This window comes from Nasonia vitripennis, assembly GCF_009193385.2.
Source record: "Nasonia vitripennis strain AsymCx chromosome 1 unlocalized genomic scaffold, Nvit_psr_1.1 chr1_random0003, whole genome shotgun sequence".
In the NCBI taxonomy this organism is placed as follows: domain Eukaryota; kingdom Metazoa; phylum Arthropoda; class Insecta; order Hymenoptera; family Pteromalidae; genus Nasonia; species Nasonia vitripennis.
In genome coordinates, this window is record NW_022279589.1 from 2,357,621 (window position 1) to 2,377,317 (window position 19,697).

Consider the following 19,697-nt stretch of genomic DNA (forward strand, 5'->3'; position numbering starts at 1 on the left):
AAAGTTTTTGAACCGGCGTCGGCAAAACTTTTTTTATAATATAGAGAGATAATCGATAAAACATTCACATACTTCTGATTTTAATTTTATTGTATAAATTAACGCGCATTTGCTAAAATCATCAATAACTGTTAGAAAATACTGAGAGCCGTTAAAACCTGCAGTTTCATGTGGCCCATTCAAATCTGTATGCACTAATTCTAGAATATCGGTAGCTCTAGTTCTTTTATTTTCAAAAGGTAGATTATGCATTTTATTTTGTATACACGTACCGCATTTCAACATTACTGGCTATAACTTTTCTGGCATATCTTCAAATAACTTATTTTTGCACATATTTTCTGAATATTTAAAGTTGACATGACCTAACAGTCTAGGATATCTTTCTTTCTGTGTTTCATTTATTTTATTTCCTTCTGAAATGTAACATTCTTTTCTATCAATAAAACTACTTATTTTATATAATCCATGCTCCTTGTAAGCTACTGCAAATACATTGTTTTGCCTATTATATATATTCGATGTATTTTCAATAAAAATAATTTTGTTTTTATTAGTAATTTTTGCAAAACTTAACAAATTCTTATCTATTTCTTTAACGTAAAATACATTGAATATTTTCATTCTGTTCGACATTCCATATACGTTAAAATAATTAAAAATATTTCCGACCTTTGTACCTTTCAAAATTCTACCGTCACCGACTTTTACATTAATTGGTTTCTCTAACAAGGAAATGTACCCAACCCGAACTCACCGATTTTGATGATTTTCATATATGCTGTAGAACATAAAAAAATAAGAGACACGTATTTTTTTTTATCGGCTAATTTTCACTTTTAAGGGGTAAAAACCTCCCCTAAAGTTAACCCCCAAAAAGCGTTTTTTTTAAATATCTCGGCTTAAAATTAATATTTTTCAATGTAACAAATTGGAGGTTATTTCTTACGAAAAGAGCAAGTATTTCATGGTGATTTGAAGAGTAAGGGTAGCATCCCCTATTTTTTAGGGGTTGAAAACATATTTTTTGGCATAATTTTATAATAAAAATGTTTAAACCGACTAAAAAAAATTGGAAAATATGTTTAAACATCCTTAATAACAAAATTTAGTTGACGTCTTTCGGTGTTTTCATAAATATTATCCCTAAGGGGGTAAACCACCCCTAACACAAAATAACTGTAAATATGTAATTCAATACATAATATTTCGTAGAAAGTTTGTATATAGAGGTTTTCGAGGTCGCTGATTACAAATCTATCAGATTTTGAAAATTCAAAATGGCGGAACCAATATGGCGGACGGAAATATCGAAAAAAAATTTTATATAATAAAAAAGTTTTAAACGACTAAAAAATTTGGAAAAAATTTGTAAACATCTATAATAAACAAATTAAGTTTTTCGGTTTTTTCATAGATACTTCCCCTTAGGGGGGTAAACCACCCCTAACACAAAATAACTATAAGTATACTTCAATCCATAATATTTTGTAGAAGGTTTGTATATAGGGGTTTTCGAGATCGCTCTTTACAAATCTGATATCAGATTTTAAAAATACAAAATGGCGAAACCAATGTGGTGGACGAAAATGTCGAAAAAAAATTTTAACTTTCAAAAAAACTTGTTTATAAATGTGTGATCTTTGTAGCCTGTACATGTGAACTAAAGAGCCTTAAACCCTAAACCCCTAAAGAACAAATAGGCTAAATGGTTGTGCTTTTTAACCAAACCACCTCAAATTCCTAAATTTGTAAACAAGAAAATTCTGTGTGTGAAGCAGTTTTATAATTTCCGTAGAAATTGTTATCAGAATGTTATTGAAATTCCTTTATTGTAAATTCAACTTATAATGTATTTTTGTTTATAATATTAGAGTATAATAATAATCTACAATCTTTTATCTTTTGCCATAGTGCATTTTTTGTATTGAGCATAAAATATATTATTTTACGATGTTTTTACAATATTGGTAGTCCTCATAAAAGTGTTTAAAGCACAATGCTTTTTTGCACCAACCACATCGTACAATTGCAATGTTTGTGCACCCTTCTATTTCATAATGTGTTGCACAAGACTTTCTAAAACTGAAATCTATAGGATTATCAAATTTATCTGGTTTTTCATTGACGTAACCGCTTTTATACCAGGAATATTTAAACAAATCTATATATCTCGGTGAAGACAGTTGGTTGTGAACCAATGATTGAAGTTTAATTATATTATTTCTCACATGTAAATTCATATCATGATCCATTAACATTACATTATCAGAAAATGTTCGGACAAAGTTTTTCCAAATACGGAATCCATAGACATCAAGTGGTTGTATTTTTCCTGTGGTTCCAGTTGGAATTTTTTTTATGTTAATAATTTTATTTTGTGGCATTGTTTCTTCTATAACTTTGTCACAATGACCACTCCAAGAATCAAGTAATAGTATTGAGTGATGGCCTACATAGGGATAAAATATTTTTTCCAACCAGATTTTGAAGTGATCTGCAATTAAACGACTTACTAATTAACTGATCAACGATATTACAATGTAAAAATTGTTATTAGTTCCCTTACTTGTTGTTAATTTTCCAGATTTGGATGCTTCCACGTACACGTTTTCTGGTCTAAATATGTTTTGTTCTACAATAGGGCCAAACTTGCCACTTGGTTCCTTTAAAACAAGAAATAGCGGTGACAACAGTTGTCCAGTAGCTGATATTAGTGGCTGTATAGTATAACTATGCGTTGTTGCTGAAATTGACTGTACCAGACATTGCACTTGCTTTTCTCCTTCTACTGCTAATGTTCTTCCAGAATGCATTTCTAGCTGAAATCCGCTCTGATCTGTATTATACAAATTTTCGAGTCCAATCCTTGGTATACACGATTTAACGTCATCGATAAATGCTTCAGCTTTAGCCGTAAGTTCTGCACTACTTTCTAGTGTTTTTCTTGTTATGAACTTATTTATTTTCCTAGAAACTATTCGGTGTGCTTGCTTAAATTTGAGTAACCAATGTTTAGAAGCTTTGAATCTAATATCATCAAAACCAATTTCTTTTTTAGCTTGTAAGGCCCATCGAATTATATCTTCATCATGGATAATTGAACCACTGTCGAGAGCTGCTTGAAAATTATCCAGGGTATACTGACAAATTTGTGCTACTTTTTCTCTATACGTGCCACCTTTATTAGAAATAAGAACATACTGATTCGCACATATTGTCAACAACTTTTATGAGTGAAAGACATTTATCTGTGGAATTATCATTGAATGTACGATAACATTCATTAAACTAATAAATGCATATAAAATTCCCTTTCAATAACAACGTGTTCTTTAATTGCAAATGAAGTTCGAGTATTAATATTCTTTTATGTATTTTTACCAATAACAAAAATTATCATAGTAATATAATAATAATAATAATAAGAAGAAGAATAAGCATAATTGCAATAGCAGTAATAACAGTAATACTGATAATAGCAATGATAATGAAAAATAATAATAATAATTAGAATAATATTTATTATTAAATTTAGATTTTTTGATAAATTCATTAAATCGTAGCAAATAGTATTATTATGGAATTCCAGACTGTAAATATTTTACTATAGATACAATAATCATTACTTCGAGAATTCATCTAAAAAACTTTCGACTTACGAAATAATTGTAACAATAAAAAACTCCCAAGTTTGACAACATTAAATTTTATTACAAAACGCAAAAGAGTTTGATAAACTAATTTTATTAACCTATGTTTTTTCATTTGAAAAAAAGTGTGGACTTTTTGAATTTATAAAATTATATAATTATGCAATTTATGAAATTACTTTTGAAATTATGCTAATTTATAAAAGCAGAAAAATAAATAATCTTTGATTGAAACATAAAACGAGACGTTATTTGTTACATACAAAATGATAGAATAAAATATCGGTAATATGTCTATACTCGTGTCTACGGTAAAGCATAGGCCTTCGGCTTGTCTGGAGGTTAGGGGTTTGGAGTCGTTTGGTTAAAAAGCACAACCATTTAGCCTATTTGTTCTTTAGGGGTTTAGGGTTTAAGGCTCTTTAGTTCACATGTACAGGCTACAAAGATCACACATTTGTAAACAAGTTTTTCTGAAAGTTAAAATTTTTTTCGACATTTTCGTCCACCACATTGGTTTCGCCATTTTGTATTTTTAAAATCTGATATCAGATTTGTGAAGAGCGATCTCGAAAACCCCTATATACAAACCTTCTACAAAATATTATGGATTGAAGTATACTTATAGTATATATAGTTATTTTGTGTTAGGGGTGGTTTACCCCCCTAAGGGGAAGTATCTATGAAAAAACCGAAAAACTTAATTTGTTTATTATAGATGTTTACAAATTTTTTCCAAATTTTTTAGTCGTTTAAAACTTTTTTTTCGATATTTCCGTCCGCCATATTGGATCCGCCATTTTGAATTTTCAAAATCTGATAACAGATTTGTAATCAGCGACCCCGAAAACCTCTATATATAAACTTTCTACGAAATATTATGTATTGAATTACATATTTACAGTTATTTTGTGTTAGGTGTGGTTTACCCCCTTAGGGATAATATTTATGAAAACACCGAAAGACGTCAACTAAATTTTGTTATTAAGGATGTTTAAACATTTTTTCCAATTTTTTTTAGTCGGTTTAAACATTTTAATTTAAAATTATGCCAAAAAATATATGTTTTCAACCCCTAAAAAATAGGGGATGCTACCCTTACTCTTCAAATCACCATGAAATACTTGCTCTTTTTGTAAGAAATAACCTCCAATTTGTTTCATTGAAAAATATTAATTTTAAGCCGAGATATTTAAAAAAAACGCTTTTTGGGGGTTAACTTTAGGGGAGGTTTTTACCCCTTAAAAGTGAAAATTAGCCGATAAAAAAAATACGTGTCTCTTATTTTTTTATGTTCTACAACATATATGAAAATCATCAAAATCGGTGAGTTCGGGTTGGGTACCTTTCCTTGTAAGATTATAGATGTGCAAAAATAAGATTCATCATTTATTATGTGGTCTGAGCAGCCACTGTCTAATATCCAATCTATTTCATTCGTATCGCAAACATGCATTTTCGTATCGCTTTCATCGTTACGCTTTACCTCTGTTAAAACATGAATCTGGTGTAACTTGATCGCTAACGTTTTCGCTATACCGGACGTCGTGTTGTCATGCTGCGTTGCTGTGCTGTTGACATCTTCGGCCACTGACGTAGTAGCCTCGCTCTCCACTTCTGCCTCAGCGGCCTTGGAACTCCTGTGTCTGCTGTTGTTGCTGTAGATATCGTGCACCTTCTTGCCAATGCGTTCCACCTCTCCTGCCTCTTCCTCGGGTCCAGAGTTTTTGTATTCCTGCTTATAGTGTCCGAATTGTCCACATCTATAACAATTTTTATCTTTATTTTGTTCAGCTTGAAAAATGCTAGTTTTCTTCTTTCTGCTGTCATTACTTGTATTTCGGCTTTCCCACATGCTTATTTTATTTTTTTTAAATTCACAATTTCTGTTACTTTCTTGTAGGGCATCTACCAGATCTCCAGTATAACTTAGCGAGTCCGGTAATGTTCTCAGCAAATAGTTTAACTCTTCTCGTTTATCAACTTTTCCACCAGTATTTTTTAACTCATTAATCATTTTTTCAAATTCTGTGAAGAATGAACTGGAGTCTTCAAAATCTTTTAACTTCATTTTATCTAGTTTATTTCTTACACATATCTGTAGAGCCGATGATTCTTTTAAGTATAGATCGTCAAATTTTTTTACAATTTCTAATGCCGTATTTTTTTTACTTATGAACTCTAATTGATCATTTGAAATATTTCAATAAATATAATTCATTGCTTTCAGATTTTTCTCATCCCAATCTGTTTGTCGTTCGTCACCATTCTTTTCTCTTATTGCAGGTTCGTCGCAGTTTTTCCACTCTAAAAATATCTAAAAATATATAGTATTCTTTTCTTCAAAATGCTATAATTTTTCCCATCAAATACCTGAATTTTTACATCTTCGTTACTCTTCATTGTATCTGTTTCTGAGCTTGTTTCTTGATTTTCTGGACTTCTTTCTTCTATTTGTTGCTTCGTACTTTCGTTGATTTGAAAATGTTCTTTCATTGGGTCTCCCAAATCTGCTTCTGCTTCTTTATATTGGCGTTGATTTTCTAATGCGTTTTCTATTATAACCTTGGTTGCCTTTCTTAGTTCATCTACTTTTAATAATTCACAAATATTCTTCTTTTTATAACCCGTTAAAATTTTAATTAATTCTTCTTTTGGTGCTGACTTTGCTTTATGTTTTTCTTCAGTACTTTTACATATTTTTCTCAATTCATCAATGGGTACTAACCATAACACTGAATCTAATTTAAAGTTGCACAAATATTCAATCAATTCGTCTTTTGCAACTGTATGCACCCATGCTACACTTTTTCCTTCTAAATACCAATATATTTCCTCAACACTCATTAATAAGCTTTCCTATATGCTTACTTAAGTTTTTCTTCAAAAATGTATTTCTTCTATGCAGTCACGGGTCTCTTCTTTGTAACCACAGATCTTTTCTTTATAACCACGCTCTGCTACCATGTTAAAATATGTGTAAAATATTTTTTATTGATACAGATATAAGTACCGATACATGATTCCTTATGACTACTACATTCCAACTAACTCACTCGACTTACACTACCGATTTTGTATCCACTCTCTTCATTTGGCGCAGTTTTACAATTCTGCATTCTCTGCTGCTCAGTTCATCGCACGGCTTAGCTTTGCGATTCTTTCCAGTGTATTGCACTGCTTAGTCGACACACGCTTGACAAAATAAATTTAATATTTTAACATTTACCTCCAATAGATAACACAGCCCCACAATAAAAAAAAATTGTAAGTCCCAAAAACTTGACCACGGTACCTATATGTTTTTGGGATCGCTGAATCCGAATCCAGGGTCATTTTAACCCCATCAGATCTTAAGTCAAGGTCAAATAGGGGTCAAATTATCAAAATACATTAAGAAAAGACTAAACCATGGTATCTTGGGGTTTTTGGGGTCGCTGTATGCGAATCCGGGGTCAGTTTAACCCCATCAGAACTTTCTCAAGGTCAGTTGAAGGTCAAATTATCGAAATACAAGAATATATTCATATCCGTTCGTATCAAGTAGGAAATACAAGTGATACAAGTGAGATGAAGATTACTGTAACATGACTTTGGAAACCTTTTGGGAAATAAGACCTTAACACAAACCCAAGATAGTCAACCGCCTTAGGACTTACACTGAGAGAGACACCCGATAATGAAGACTGCCTAATGAATCTAAAATTACACTTTTTATATTCGCATGTTGATGAGTTTCCAGAAAACCTAGGTGATTACAGCGAAGAGCAGGGAGAGAGATTTCACCAAGATATCAAGGAAATGGAGCGCAGGTACCAAGGAAGATGGGACGTAAATATGTTAGCAGATTACTGTTGGTCATTAAAAAGAGATCTACCATCAACATCGGAGAAGCGGAAGCGTAATCCACTTCGTAGATCATTTGACAATAAAATAGTTCGTTACCATAAAAAAGAGTAATGGGCTTAATATTTTTACGGGTATTTTATTGAATTGCATATACTTCTAACAAATTTAAAGTAAATGAAGGAGCAGCATACTATGATATAGTTTATAGGATACGATTGTACTTGCATATATATTGTTATTTGCTTTATGGTTTACATTACCTTTTGCATTGTTTCAGTTTATAACTATTTTTTTCACTCTTTTTACGTCCATGACCTTGAACTAACCTTGAACGGACCATAAATATAACCTTATGGGACTATACTGACCCTGGATTCGGCTTCAGCGACCCCAAAAACCCCTAAATGTCATGGTTTGATTTTACTTTTTATGAATCTTTATGATTTGACCTTCAACTGACCTTAACCATGACCTGATAGGGTTATAATAAGCCCGAATTCGGATTCAGCGCGATATAATATAATAATAAAGAACAAATAATTAAATAACAACATAACACAGGTGCTACTATCCAGATGCACCTGTAAGACCACTTATTTTCATCAATTTTTAAATATTTAGGACTTTTAGATACTACTAAAAGTACCATCTCTGGATACCATCTCCGGATTTTGTATCAATGAAGACTATTTTTATACAAAAAACTTAATATTGTATAAACAAAATAAATTTTATTATAAAGTTGAAATATCACAGGTGACAACTAAATTAAGACGTAGTGTATTCTAACAAGAAACGATTTGATAATATTATTAAGAATACATCGTTGACATTTTATTATACATTTTATATATCACTACTTTTTGTAAATTTAATCCCAATTTATAATAATTATTTTGACTCATCCTTCCCAAGGTTTTTACCTTTAAAGAAAGGTCTTTTCAAAGATTTTACAAAGGCTATAGCCGGGTTACTATGGTGAAATGGCCCCCTTGGAAAATGTATATATGTTATATACCATTCGATGGGGGATAAAAAAAAACTCCCATAGCCAAATTTTGAGCTCTCTGCCTAGTGCGCATGCGCAGTAACGTCGATAAACGTGTTTTTTTGATTTTATTTTTTTCTGAAGTCCCTATAGGATAAAAATTTTTTTAAAAATTCACATTGGTGTATTTTTATGTCATGAATAACTGCAATTTTTTTGGGATTACATAACCTCAAATATCGGATCTAAAAAAATTATTAAAGTTTTCAATCGATATTTTGACCCCCTTGTTTTTGAGGTGCAACTTTTTAAGTAGACTTTTTTTGTGTACTTTTTCCCGTTCTTTACGATGGCACTAACGTTTTTTCCTTAAAAATGGTGGCACAACTCGATTTGAGCCAAAAACTGATTTTTTTGCCATTTTTTCACGTTTTTAGCTGGTTATGTTACAATTTAGTTACTAAAGTGACTCCTTTTGAGTAGTTTTGCATATCTTCCCATGAAAACATAATCAAATGAAATATTTTGTTCGCTCCAAGCCGTATTTTTTATATTATCTTACGTTTTCAATGATGGTCTTATCAGAATTTGAGGTAATAAAGGGTTTCTCTCTATATATAAAAAGAATATCGCCGCGACACACGCTTGACAAAATAAATTTAATATTTTAACATTTACCTCCAATAGATAACACAGCCCCACAATAAAAAAAAATTGTAAGTCCCAAAAACTTGACCACGGTACCTATATGTTTTTGGGATCGCTGAATCCGAATCCAGGGTCATTTTAACCCCATCAGATCTTAAGTCAAGGTCAAATAGGGGTCAAATTATCAAAATACATTAAGAAAAGACTAAACCATAGTATCTTGGGGTTTTTGGGGTCGCTGAATACGAATCCGGGGTCAGTTTAACCCCATCAGAACTTTCTCAAGGTCAGTTGAGGGTCAAATTATCCAAATACATGAAAAATACACTAAAACCATGGTATCTTGGGATTTTTTCGGGCGCTGAATTCGAATCCGGGCTTATTACAACCCTATCAGGTCATAGTCAAGGTCAGTTTAAGGTCAAATCATAAAGATTCATAAAAAGTAAAATCAAACCATGACATTTAGTGGTTTTTGGGGTCGCTGAAGCCGAAACCAGGGTCAGTATTGTCCCATAAGGTTATATTTATGGTCAGTTCAAGGTTAGTTCAAGGTCATGGACGTAAAGAGAGTGAAAAAAATAGTTATAAACTGAAACAATGCAAAAGGTAATGTAAACCATAAAGCAAAGAACCATAAAACTATATCATAGTTTGCTTCTCCTTCATTTGCTTTAAATTTGTTAGAAGTATATGCAATTCAATAAAATACCCGTAAAAATATTATGCCCATTACTCTTTTTTTATGGTAACGAACTATTTTATTCTCAAATGATCTACGAAGTGGATTACGCTTCCGCATCTCCGATGTTGATGGTAGATCTCTTTTTAACGATCAACAGTAATCTGCTAACATATTTACGTCCCATCTTCCTTGGTACCTGCGCTCCATTTCCTTCATATCTTGGTGAAATCTCTCTCCCTGCTCTTCGCTGTAATCACCTAGGTTTTCTGGAAACTCATCAACATGCGAATATAAAAAGTGTAATTTTAGATTCATTAGGCAGTCTTCATTATCGGGTGTCTCTCTCAGTGTAAGTCCCAAGACGATTGATGTTGACTATCTTGGGTTTCCAAAGTCATGTTACAGTAATCTTCATCTCACTTGTATCACTTGTATTTCCTACTTGATACGAACGGATATGAATATGTTCTTGGTCTTCAACTGACCTTGAGAAAGCTCTGATGGGGTTAAACTGACCCCGGATTCGCATACAGCGACCCCAAAAACCCCAAGATACCATGGTTTAGTCTTTTCTTAATGTATTTTGATAATTTGACCCCTATTTGACCTTGACTTAAGATCTGATGGGGTTAAAATGTCATTCATTATAAAGTTTTTATATAAGCATTAACATCTCAAATCGTGAATTTTGTATCAATAAATAAATTAATAAATAAATTCTTTTTCTACTATATAGTGGAAAATGTTTGTCACAAGATTTTTGAAAATATGTTCAATATCATAATATAGTGGGAAAATGTCTGACCATAGATAAAGTTTTTTAAAAATTTAATGATAAATTCACTAGAAAATTTGTATTAAGGAAATAATATTACAAACATATTTTCTTCATATACGTTCATTTATTTAAACGTATTCGAAATATGAACAAAATAACACTAAGTTTAAGTAAACGATACATCTTCTGGAATGACATAATAATTACCTTTCAGATCTGAAAGTAAATCAAGTTGATTATCAACATCTTGATGATTTGCTAATCTTGAATCGTTATCTCTGTCCGTAAACTGAACTTCAATATCTTCATTATCTTTATATTCAGAATCTTCATCATTAATTTTTTCTTTGCGATATTTTCGTTGAGGATCAAGAAACTTTAGATTGTGCGCTAGAAAGGTTACTTTAATGATCTCTCTGTGGCAGCCAAAGAGCAGGGAAAACTTAAAATTGGAACAGCTAGTTTGCTTAAAGACGTACATCCGCAAGCTCCTGACCATTTATCAATCAGATTAACTAATGTAGATATATTTTTTAATACTTTTAGACATCCAATATTCAATTCCAGCAGTATACTGAATCAACTCAATTAATAATCTATCTTAAGACATTTTTCCACATTTTTGGCATAATTCCGATATTATTTCATAACCTTTGGCATAATTTTCCTCGGACAATTTCTTTCTTTGTTTAGATGGAGCTGAAATATTTGCATCGAAATGCTAGTGTTATTCAAGGTATTTTGTCGTTAAATTAACTTAGTCAATAAGTTTTGAGTCTCTGTGAAAGTTTAAATCGAAAGAGTAGTATCCAAAAATTCTTTTTCAATATGACTTTGAAGTTCTTTGAACATATCTACTACTTCACTAATTAAAGTTTGATCGCCTTTAATATTTCTTAGCCTGATAACAACTAATTTTAACAGAGCAATTAATTTCTTGACTTTTTGCCAAAACGTGTCATCTAATACAAGTTCTTTTACATCTTTATGTAATGGGATGACCAGTTTTATTACGCACCTACGACACCAATCAAAATAAAGAGTCACAAATATTTTTACACATAAAATAGATACACATACACATATACACACACTCACGAGCACCACTATCGTAGCAGCCACAAGAAGCAGTACTTTCCCTACCACAGCATAATCCTACAAAAATAGAAAAGAAGCGGCAATAGCGGATGGGACGTCAATCATCCGAAAGAATAGCGGTCGTCGGAAAAACTGATACAAACCATCAACAAAATTGAAAACATGTCAATAGACGATCAAAAATGATGTGATACACATCAAAGAGCGGCAAGCTCGTAAAAATAACCACAGGGAATTACAGCGGCAGCAGCACAAAAATGATGAAGCAAGCTTTTCGGATAAGCACGCTTTTCTAAGATAAAAAACAAATCGGAAGTCTCACGCGACGGAGCACAGTCGACAAGGAGCAGCAGGAGGGCTAGTTACGAGCCGATTTCCTAAAACTAATATGGAAAAAGAAAAAGAAAGAAGTTCCAATATATAAAGACTGGGAGCAAAGGGATAAGCATCTCCAGTTTTCCGACAGAACGCAAGCTGTCAGTTACTCAGCTAGTCGCCAGATTCATCAGTAAAAAACCAAAGTGTAGTAGTGCGCCGTATACAGAGAAGAACTGAAGAGTCGGAAAATAATCACTCCAGCAAACTGTGACGAACCACCTCAAGATTCGTAATAAGCCACCCCGCCGTAAGAAAATGATACTACGAGGCGCTTTTACGACCGCACTTGCACTACGCTTGGAAGACAAGCGCTACGAGCCCACGGATTCATACCTCCTTCTGCTCTCTTTCCCTAACTCTCTCATCCTCATCCAATAAACATTTAAATTTAGCGTCTGACGCTGAAGAACAATCAGGGGGGGGGCGTGTCACGTGAGCCTATCATTACCTAGAATGGCCATTTGAAGCGAACACTAATATCAAGTCAAACCGATAAACAACTATACCACGGTAAGCAAGGCTGTTACCCGGAACGGAGGGTCATAGTGGGCGCCGATAAACCAACAACAGTCGGCAACGCAGAATGCGACACGAGAAACCAGCGGCTGACACGTGCAGCCAAGGACGAAAGGGCGCCGATCCTGAATAAACCTGGTCAAACAAGGGGAGACTCTCCGGTATTGCCGGACAATAAGGAAGCCATAAATCACTGACAACCAGACCCAAATAAGTGGAAATCGATGCAACAATGAGGAAATTTTCAATAAAGAAAACCATTCCAGATGGCCAGGCTTGTGGCAGCGTACTGAGGGGCACTGATTAATAAAGGGGAGCTAACCTCTGCTAAGACACGCACCCTCCCAAATTCCTGATTGGCTAGAATCTTACCTATGCTTATGCATTACCCTTGTCTCTATAAATATCAATGGAGAGCAAGGAGGAGCATCTTTCGGATTCCGGAGTTCTTATTGGTAGGGCGAAGCTCTGCCCAAATCGCGACTTTAACTATTTTTCTGTAATTGAACTTAGACTCAGAACGCTCGCCTAGTTTTCGGACTTAGTCGTATTTTCACCTCTCACACGAGTTGTACTTAGTTGAGATTCTTTCGCCTGTACAGTTCATACTTTAAGAAATTGAATAAATTATGATATTCAGTATCTAAAAACTGCGCACGAATTATTTCATTCAAATCTCCGCACCCTTGAGACGAGCAGCAGCGCCAGTACGTGAACGAGTCTAGTCAATCGGTAACTACAGGCCAGCACTCTCAAAGTAAATCATCAAACCTTATCGTGTAATTTCGGTTATTGTGTCAATTCATATTATAGTGACTTAACAAGTTCAACGTAATCAGAATTAGATCTGAGTCTCGCTATTCCGTGAGCTATCACTATAACACCATTAGTCGAGCTGCTGGTTAAATCGCACGCTTCTTTACCTTTTCCCTAGGCGATATCATGTAAACGAACTGCGCTAAATAAAATGTTTAATCGACTCGGATTAAATAATCATTTCTACCGTGCGAGTATTCGCTCTGTGCGGCCGCCCGGACATAAAAATGATGTTGTGATACCCATCAAAGAGCGGCAAGCTCGTAAAAATAACCACAGGGAATTATAGCGGCAGCAGCACAAAAATGATGAAGCAAACACCGGACAAGCACGCTTTCCTAAGATAAAAAACAAATCGGAAAAGTCACACGCGACGGAGCACAGACGACAAGGAGCAGCAGGAGGGCTAGTTACGATGCGTGTTATTTACTTTTAAGTCCTAGGTGCGCTTGGCCGATTAGCGGTTGTCCTATGCCGTTGGTCTCTTTGTGGTTTGGTATTTTCTTCTCCGGTTTTTCGCTATTGCGGTGGGCGTGCGCCCCCCTTACTTTTGTTTTTCGAATGCAAAGTTTTCCTCTAATTGGCCTTTCTTTGCAGGCGTGAGTCTTTTCCTCTGGGCCTTGCTCGGAAAATTTGTCGTCCGATTAGTTCCTCTTGTTTTTCTCTCCCCCACTGACCTGCCCGGGGTTACCTGCATCTCTTTATAAGGCCCCTGCCCGTTCGTTTCGTACTCAGTTTCTTGTCCTCAGCTTCCTTGAGACTCTTCCATAAGGTTTTCAAGATGTTTGCCGCGGTCGCGACGTGTGCTGGTGCTTTGGTGCATTCGGCGCTGGCAGTTGCGTCCTTCGTTCCGTGGCTCGTGTGTTCGGTCTGTATCGTCCCGCCTTGGTGCCTTTGAAGCCTCTAAACTGGGTAAGTTTCTTAAGTTGACTTTGTGAGTGAAATTTGAAACTTTTTGCTAATTCTCTTGTTTTGCCCCTTTAGGACATCTCGGAGCAACTGACTCCCTTATTTGTTTTTCCGTATCACACACAGACCCCATTAGCTCATTCTATGCCTTGTGCCGTTAACCGCAGCACACCCCTCCGACCATTATGCGGGAGTACTACGCTGATTACGATCGGGTAAGTTTCACTGGCGCAGTTTTTTTTGTTTTGTTTGACGGTCCTTAAGCTTGCATTGTTTTAACCTATTTATTATGTTTTAGTACGTCTTTAATTCTTAGTCTCTCGCTGATCAGAAGTTTTTTTTCCGATTCCTGAATCGAGTGCCACCACGAGTCTTGGGAAGATCAGGAGGCCTGGAAGGTCTATTCTATCTGCCGTTGCTGTTAATACCATCCGTCTTACATGACGTGTCTCCGTGGCCAGGAAGTACGTATTCTTTTTCACTTCTTTGCTGTCAGTGTTCTTTGTTGTTCGTTTCTGATTATTTTCTTCTTTCCTGTTTTTTCAGACCTGGATTCGCATCCCCGGCCGCAAGTGTTATCCCAAGATGAGCGACGACTGACTTGATTTTGTATAAGTTTTTAAGTGCGTTTTTCTTCTACCTGCAAGGCGTGTGTGTTTGCGTGTAATACTCGCTGCATTAATTATTATTTTGTATCTTGCGTGCTGTATTGTTTGCCTTGTGATCTGTTCATTAGTTTTTAAGTGTATGTGCGAAGAAAGTGTGCTGGAGTATCATCCTAGTATGATTAATTTTATTTTGCTTGTGTTTCTAGTATTCTATATGTCGCTATGTGTAAATTATAATTTTTGTTCTTGTGTTTTTTTTCTTTAATAAATTGCATACAGATAAAAAAGAATCCTTTGCTTGTCGTGTTTTACACTTATTTCTTCTTGCTTGTCCGTATCCTCTGCCCTTCACCTGAAGATGCAAAAATATTTTGTAATTCCGTTGTTTTTTTTTTTTGTTTACCTTAACTGGTTATTTAATTTTGATTTTAACTACATTATTTGAATTTTGAACGCCTTACTTCACTCTAGTTTTTATTCTTAAGTTGGGCCGAGACTGATTATTACTTTTACTATTTCCTTGGCTACCATTAAACTAGTTATGTTCACTATATTGTTAATAAACGATGTTATACCTTGATGATCGATTTGATTATTCGCGATGATTGAAGTATCACTTAAGGTTAATCTTTAAAAGTGAGATTTGATTGAACCTCGTATTTTACTAACAAATTATCGTTCAAACAAGTACACATCTTTCAATGAATAACAATGCATATGATGGCCCGAAAGCAGCATTGCTTAGAGTTTCTTCCGAGTTGTTTGTAAAAACTGTATATGTCAATTGTTCGTTTATTAATAAAATACGCTTTTTAGACCGATAAAAATACGTTCTGATAGAGTATCATCATACAAGGCTTATGAAAACGATCCGATATTTAAAGATCTTCAATACCCCAGTGCTGTCAAAACATATATCTAAATTTGAAAAACCAAGTGATATTTCAGTTAATGTTTACATTAAAAAAAAAAATGGAAGAGCATTCAAAGTTGTGCCAACGCACTTGACAGCTTGTGAAAAAGAAACTTATGTCAATCTTTTACTCATACAAAATTATTATGCAGATGTGAAAGAGGAAGTAAATGAGCAACTTATAATTGATCATTACGTTTGGATCAAAGATTTATCCTGTTTAGTATCTAGCCAACTTTCAAAACAAAAAGTTAAAATACACATTTGCAATCGATGCTCACACTATTTTTGCAGTGAATTACAATTACAGTCACACGAACGTGACTGCTTGGAACTAAATAAATGTTGAGTAAACTTGCCAAATTTCGAAAATTCAATCCTGCAATTCAGAAATTTTATGAACAAAGAAAAAGTACAATTTGTGGTTTATGTCGACTTTAAGTGTATTCTTAAAGATATAAAAGATGGAAATGCTTATCAGCACCATGAAGCTTTTGGCATAGGATATTATATGAAATGCAGTTATGATGATTCACTCTCATATTATCTTAGCTACAGAGGGCCTAATCCTGCAAAATGGTTTGTTGGCGAGCTTTTACAACTTGCTAAAAACATTAAATCAGTATTTTGGTGTCCGATACCTACTGAGTCATTGTCTTGGGAGCAAGAACAGTCTTTCCAACGAGCTACAGTTTGGCACATTTGTGAGAAACTTCTGGAGCATGATAGTGTACGTGATCACTGCCATCTCACTGGAAGGTGATTTTTTTTTCTTCACCTAATAAGTGCCATAGAATCCTAATGACAAGTATTATATACTGAAAATATGTTTCAAATAAGAAAGTAGTTGGCTTAATAAAAGATGATGCAACGGACGCATCATGACTGAATTTGTTGGTTTGCGCAGTAAAATGTACAGTATTCGAGTGGAAGGTCAAGACAAAGTGAAAAAAAAAGTAAAGGCGTGAAAACCGCTGTAGTACAAAATTCAATAACTTTTGACGATTATATAAAGTGTTTACAGAACATGTCTAGGCAGTCTCGTGAAGAATGCGTCATTCGTTCTCACACACATAATGTATTTAGTAAAAAAACAAGTAAAGTTATCTTCAAGTCCTTACGATGATAAAAGGTATTTACTACGATGTAAAACTGATACTTTACCTTGAAGACATTATAAAATCATGCAAATAAATAAAGAATAAATTGTATTCTGTTAAAATAAAAATACTAAAATTATTTTATTATAAATCTGATTTATTTATCCAACTATTGTGTATATTATCAAACCCTAACCATTTTACATTAAGCTGATTTGCACACTTTTTCAATTCTTCCTCTACAAGATAAACGTCTGGATATTTGGCTTTGAGGAGTTCTTGTTCATAAAAACCACCAGCGATGGGTTGATCATGATAGTCCTTAAACTTGTACGTTGGCTCCGGATACGTTAGCACGATTTGACAAAAAGTAAAAATCTCTGTTGACCAGTTAAGGACTTTAGTTTCATTCTCCTTGCTGACATCTTTAGGTTTCATACCGATAGTGCGATGCTTGCTGTTATTGTAGTCTGCCAGCAAATCAGGTACATATCAAGCTATTTGTAATTGCCTTGCAAACTAAATTGCTTCTACATCTTGTTCTCGAGCATGAAATTGAAGCGCTCACAGATGGAAGCTTTGAGGTTACTATATGTCGAGTAGATATGAATGCCATACCGCTTCCTAAAACCTTCAAACGATAAGTTATAAAATTCTTTGCCTCGATCGGTATGTAAGTTATTTGGTACACGACCCTGCTCAAGAATAGATTTTATGGCTGCTGTAACTTCGTTTCCCGTTTTCGGCTTTAAAGGTACGGCCCGAGCGTAATTTAAGAAGACATCGATGACCGTTAGAAGGTACTTGTAGCCTTTGTTCTCTTGGGCGTAAGGCTGCATCTCCACCAGATCAGCTTGTTGACGTATAGGCTGGTTGTAACTGTAATATTTTCTATGTGCGTTTGTAGCTTTGAGAATCTACATAATATTAATTCGATGTTTCTAATGTGTTTTTAAACTTTGCCTTCTAATAATGTATATCTTATACAATTATGTTAAGCTATTTTGGATCCCCTTTCTTGACTACATACTCCTTTACATTGTTCTAAAAAAAAACTTTTAAAAGTTACTTTTACATTTATAAAAACAAATCGAATTAAAGGTAGATTACTCGTTTTTGAGATTCTCCGGTCATCAAAATCGTGACTCAGCACTTTTTTTATCGACTTTTCTTTGACACTTGGAGATCGTTAACAGGAATGCGCAATTCTTTTTTCGGTAGATTCGATTTACACCTGGTGCTCATTCTCGTAGACGATGTCTCGCCGACCTAGAGGTCACCCTGAAACCTGGACATCATCTACAGGGAAGTACATATTTGATTTTCAGTAGATTTGATGCACAGGTGGTGCTCATTCCCGTAGACGATGTTTGGTCGACCTAGCGGTCACCCTGACACCTGGACATCGTCTAGAGGGAGGTACAATTTATTTTTCGGTAGATTCGATGCACATCTGGTGCTCATTTTGTAGACAATAATTTATCAACTTAAGGGTCATTCTACCTATTGGATATTGTATACGAAGAGTTTTGCCATGTTTTGATATATTATTGTAATGAAGCTTATTACTTAAGTATTTTATTTTCATTAATGTATATATTATTTATTATTGCAAAATATTATTCACTCTGCGTTTAACAGGGTTTAGACTGTCATCTTTACATTTTATAATGAGTAGTATTTTGTCAAATATAATAAGTATATTTTTTTTGTTTAAAGTACAAGAATAAAAGCTATATATGAAAATTATAACTTTGACATTTTCATAATTTATTGATTTAAAACATAAAAAATTGCCATCTTTGATTGGAGAAAGATTCTCCCATTTTCTTCTCAATAAATGTATAAAGCGGGCTTTTTATATTTATGTATGGGTGACTCTCTGTCAAGTCAAAGATAAAAATCTGTATTATGGCCCAAACTGCATATATTTGTTCTATTCGATACCCTTGACTTTAAAAAAAATTTTCAGCGCGATCCCTCTACTTGGCTTTGAGTTATAGCTACTCAAAGTTGGGGTTTCAAGAAATATTTGCATTTTTGCCTATTTTTAATGATTTTTAGCTAATAACACAGCCCCACAATAAAAAAATTGTAAGTCCCAAAAACTTGACCACGGTACTTATATGTTTTTGGGATCGCTGAATCCGAATCCAGGGTCATTTTAACCCCATCAGATCTTAAGTCAAGGTCAAATAGGGGTCAAATTATCAAAATACATTAAGAAAAGACTAAACCATGGTATCTTGGGGTTTTTGGGGTCGCTGTATGCGAATCCGGGGTCAGTTTAACCCCATCAGAACTTTCTCAAGGTCAGTTGAAGGTCAAATTATCGAAATACAAGAATATATTCATATCCGTTCGTATCAAGTAGGAAATACAAGTGATACAAGTGAGATGAAGATTACTGTAACATGACTTTGGAAACCTTTTGGGAAATAAGACCTTAACACAAACCCAAGATAGTCAACCGCCTTAGGACTTACACTGAGAGAGACACCCGATAATGAAGACTGCCTAATGAATCTAAAATTACACTTTTTATATTCGCATGTTGATGAGTTTCCAGAAAACCTAGGTGATTACAGCGAAGAGCAGGGAGAGAGATTTCACCAAGATATCAAGGAAATGGAGCGCAGGTACCAAGGAAGATGGGACGTAAATATGTTAGCAGATTACTGTTGGTCATTAAAAAGAGATCTACCATCAACATCGGAGAAGCGGAAGCGTAATCCACTTCGTAGATCATTTGACAATA

General features: G+C 34.2%; 1 protein-coding gene and 1 long non-coding RNA gene across 11 annotated transcripts in view; one reads left to right on the plus strand and one right to left on the minus strand.

Moving 5' to 3' along the window:
* Positions 1-19,697, minus strand: part of LOC100678131 (carcinine transporter) — a 440,470-nt gene that overhangs the window by 36,363 nt on the left and 384,410 nt on the right. The window lies entirely within an intron of this gene.
* LOC116417733 lies at positions 11,612-15,142 on the plus strand. The gene is made up of 3 exons (XR_004228000.2): positions 11,612-14,533; positions 14,617-14,782; positions 14,865-15,142. It is a non-coding gene; the product is annotated as an uncharacterized LOC116417733 (long non-coding RNA).